The following is a 4,741-nucleotide window of genomic DNA, read 5'->3' as shown; positions in this document are numbered from 1 at the left end:
GGATGTAGCAGAAAAATAAATAGTTTTATAATTTATTATGATTCTGCTTTCCACAGAAAAGTCTGAATAGATACATGATATTGTATAATACAGAAATAATGCTGTCATCTGCGTTCTTTATGGTACATTGCTAAATATGTAATACAGTCAAAAAGGAAATTCTGTATGTTTTCACAATAGTATCTTCACTGATCTTCTCCTCTCTAGAGATCTGTTCAGATGACCATTCAAGTTATTGAGGTTTTCTTTCAAAGAGTTTTAGTTCACGTCTATAGCTTTTCAGCTTTTGCTACCCACTTATGTCCCCGTTAATCTGAGATGGGCACTGGGAAACCTTTCTACTTGTACTTTGCTTTTCTTGGACTCAGCAGAATAACCTTGGAAACGAGACACTCTGTACACTACCCAATTTATTAGTTTGGACAGATTTCCAAGTTTCCAAACAAATATACATATATATGGACTTAGATATCTCTATCACAAATATGTTGCTGCCATTAGGAGCAGTCTGCAAAAGGTTCCAGCTTACTGCAATATTTTTAAAGACAAGGTACTCACCCATCTCCCATCTGCTAAGGTCTTGCCCAGGAACACATAGCTGCTCAGTGAGGGGAACTCAGCATTCAGGAGGCTCTTTCAAAAAGGGCATCCCCTTTTTGAAAACACAAACTCATTCACCAAGTTCTATAAAGAAATGGTCATAATTTGTCACACATGCACACACACATATATATATAATACATATTCTTATATATATATTATTGTGATCATGCAAATGGTGACATTAATGGCTTTAGTTCATAGGAAATGTTTATATGTTACACAGACACACACACCACTGATAGACCACACACTGGGAAGATGACTGCCTGGGAAAAAATTCATAGATATACCCTATAGCTGACAAGTAACAGAGAGTTCCTTCATTACAATGAAAGCACATGCATTCTTTCTGGTCATGGTTGAAGTCGTTGTTTGTGTTAAATTAGCAAAATCTTCTAAAAGAGAAGATATAGGAGAAAGAAAAGACATACTGTTAAAGTACGGGAGTGAGAAACAGTGGCCTGCACTTCAGTTTCCATCAGTAATGATTATTTAATTTCTTTGTGCCTCAGTTATAAAACCACAAAATGGAGATGTTTGTTTCCTCTGTTCTCTTGGTTTGGAAACATCTACAGAAGGAACAGAAGAGAGAGAAGTCACCTCTCACCACCAGGTAGTGAAACACTGTCACTACCACCATTTTACAGAAGGAGGAACTGCAGCAGAGAAGCCAAAAGGTTTGCCCAATGCCACAGAACAAAATGGGGCAGAACCGCAAGTCTCTCCAGCCAGGACCATTCCAGCAATGGCCAGACTCTGCCTACACCGTTTCCTTCACAGCTGAGAGCTACAGGGCACACACTGGACACCTCCAAGAAGCATGATGTCTGCTGGTAAGTGCAAGGAGGGTGGTAGCAGTGGCTCTGTTGCAGGTTGGGCCTGGGCTGAGGGTGCAGTGGGCTCTGACTGCAGCACAACAGCACTGGCCTCAGTGGTTTGCTTCCTTCCAAGGGAGGGAATTCAGGTTACTCAGTAGCCCCAGTTTCTGTACAGCGTTTACTTGTGGCAATGCCTTGGCAGGGTACCTGTCCCGAGGAAGTCTTCCAGCCTCATGTGGGACAAGAGCTGTGGGTTGACCCTGCATGTGGACATCTTCCCTGCACAGAGAAATCTACAAAAATATCACTCATTGCTTTTAACAGAACCTTTGCCAGGTGGACCGTCTTCTATACAGGCTTCACATTAGTATGTCCCTTGGAAAGTAGCAGTTCATGTCACTTATCTTTTCATGGTTTGGTATAGGCCTGGAACTTGTTGTGCTAATTTGATACAGCAGAGATTGCTTCTGCTGCTGTAACAACTGAGGCTGCATCTGTAGTCATCCCAGATCATCCTGAGCATATGGAGATGACAGAATTTCTCATTAGAGTTGCTTTTGCTACAGATGTCTCATTCACGGGACCACGTTTGTATTTCTGAGCTGGTGGTATGACTGTGGTTTGGTTATAGTGATGGACAGAGTGCTTCTTCATGGTTTCTGGATAAGCTGGAGCCTGGTAAAAAAATCCAGCTGAATCTTGCACAAACAGTGCCATGGGTGAATCTTATCCCTCATAAAGGAGAAACAACAGCTGTGTAGATTTCAAGCTGTCACGCAAAGCAACTGCAAGTAAACTGTACCCTTTGCTTTTTGTTTGTTGACTGAACCTGTAATTACTGTCCTTCCATGCTCTGCCAACGTATGTTCTTATATCATCTCTGGGTCTGAGGTCCCTCCTTCCTTCCCTTCTCTCTCAAATTTTCCTTCTCATTTGCCAGGTACTTTCCTTAGTGTGAAGGTCAGGACTGGGGATACTGAATGACCCAGGTCACACATAGCTGGGAACATGAGGCAGTACAACCCATGTCCTCATTCAATTCTTGAATGTCTGCCGGGATGTCTGATTTAGTCTGTCCTCTCTCATGTGGTAGTTTGGCTGTTCTGAGAAGGATTCATATGATTCAGTTACATCCAATTGTGAGTGGTTACTCAAATGTCAGTCTCCACTGAATAACAAGATGAAACAAAAAACAAAACAAAACAAAACAAAAAAAAAAAAACAAAGATAATCAAACACTTTGGGAAAACATGTCTGTGTACAGTTTATGAAATTCACTGTAGCTTTATGAACTGTCTATTTTTATGTCTAATCGCTATCTTTGTCTGTGTGGTGCCCGTGTTCCTTGTGCAAAGAAGCTGGGGGGCTATGCCTTCGGCTCTGTGGTTGAAAGAGACAGTCGTAAAAGAGTATTATTAGCTAGTGAATAGGCATGGTCCAGGCAAAACAATGGGGTGGCTGAAGCCTTGGGAAAAGCCAGTTTTTTCCAAGTGCCCGGCAGGAGGCCAGGAAAAGAGGAATTTCCCCAAGAGCAGAACAAAGGTACCAGGTGTTGGGGTTAGGGCTTGCAGATGGAGAGGGGCCTTGGAAGAGAGACACAGGAGGAGGAAGAAGGAGCCAGGGGACAGGAAGCAGCAAAGGGAGATGCTCCGGTGGTGCAGGAGCAGTTCTGAACTTGGCTGCAGTGACTGCCAAGTTCAAAAGAAACTCAGCGAGGGGAGAGGAAAGCATCTCTCTCTCTCGGTAGCCCTCCCTGAGATGCAAGTTACAGGGAAAAGCTCCTCACCACCCTGTAGGACACTGGTCCCAAATCCTTGAGGAGTGGAAGACCAGAAGCAGGAAATCACGTGGTTTGGTGTCTGGTACTTCAAGAGGTCTTGTGCCATTGACACACAGAGGGAACAGACTTCAGGCAGGTCCTTACATCGACCATAGACCTGCTTTCAGCCAGTGCATCCCTCCAGGGTAGACGTGTGAATTCTGAGCTGTCCCAGACTGCGTCTCCAGGAAAGAAAGCTTTGTTTGGAAGCCCCTGGAAGAAAATCAGGCACAGGGTGTGTGTCACCACCCATAAAATCCATGAGAAAGTCAGGCCAACAGAGAAGTGCTTGGCAAGGTCTATGAAACCCACCACTAGTGAACCAAATTCTCTACCATGCCAGACCACCTTACCTTCAAGTAGTACTTCTGATCATACGGGACTAGAAGCAATGCAGCTCCTGCTTACTAATAAAAATTGCAGTGAAACTTCCTCCTATCCTGACGTGGCAATTGCTTGAGAGCCCTCCCTCCCACCTAGCAGATTAGGATCATGTGAAAGGTGTTATGTTTAATGGGATTTAACAACAAATTCAGACAGGAAATTGTTGCCCAAAGTGGAATTAGGCTAACTGGGACAACAACAAATACAAGTACGACCCATGAAAAATTCAGTGAGATTGTTAATGAGGAGTAGTCATGGACCTTTGTTTTCTGCCTTATCTGAAAGACTTTGTTTCAGGGAGTCTCATAAAATCTGATGGGACTATTGATTCGGACATGACCCTGCCCCAAAGGTGTGCCTAATGAGTGAGATCTACAAGATAAGGCTGGCGTGTACAGTGGCTGCAGAGTTTTAATCATTTCTGTGTGAACATTTTAGCTTGGGAATATATACATTTAAGTGTTTTAAATGGTCTCCAGATGTTGTAAAATCACTATAAAAAGATTTAAAAAAATCTATAGATCTTAAAAAAGGCCACAAAAGTGTAGAAGAAAAAGGTCAGATATTGGGCCTCTTATCAGTTACCAGAAATGTGTAAGTGCCTGTACATGGCAAAGGAACATCATTGCTACCCTATCTGAAACCCACAGAAATGTTATGCTCGATATTTGTTGACAACTTCCTCCTCTATCTCCCTACCTACCCTATTTACTGCTTCTGTCTCTCTTAGAGAATGTTGAATCATAATAATCAGCATTTTTTTGCATTGTATATAAAATAAAAGCAATAACTCAATAACAGAAAACCTTGAGCTAAGGGTGTTGTTTTGGGGACTGTCTTCATTTTCCTTCAGTGCACGAGCTATGCTTTAGAAACTATTCCCTCTGGCAACCCATAAAACAGAAACTTCTCCATTTTTTCCACCCCAGGAAACATTCTGTCAGCAATTCACTTGTAGTGTTCATCTATGAATATTGAGATGATTTTTTTTTTTGTCTCATTCCTAAGTATTAACACAAGGTGCAGTGAGTATCTACAGTACAAACTGCGTGAATAATTACAGTGTGAATAACAGTAAGCCCAATCAGGAAAACACAGAAGGCTGGAATGAAATTTT

At 42.3% G+C, this 4,741-nt stretch overlaps 1 long non-coding RNA gene across 1 annotated transcript; it reads right to left on the bottom strand.

Annotated features, from left to right (window-relative positions):
- Window positions 1-875: 875 nt before the first annotated feature.
- Window positions 876-3,867, bottom strand: LOC137848353 (uncharacterized). Its single transcript, XR_011091303.1, has 3 exons — window positions 3,594-3,867; window positions 3,208-3,453; window positions 876-2,589 (listed from the first exon to the last, which is right to left on the bottom strand). It is a non-coding gene; the product is annotated as an uncharacterized lncRNA (long non-coding RNA).
- Window positions 3,868-4,741: the final 874 nt, after the last annotated feature.

This window comes from Anas acuta, chromosome Z, assembly GCF_963932015.1.
Source record: "Anas acuta chromosome Z, bAnaAcu1.1, whole genome shotgun sequence".
NCBI classification, from domain to species: domain Eukaryota; kingdom Metazoa; phylum Chordata; class Aves; order Anseriformes; family Anatidae; genus Anas; species Anas acuta.
Note: the sequence above shows the minus strand (reverse complement) of the source record. Positions and strands in the feature narration are given on the sequence as shown.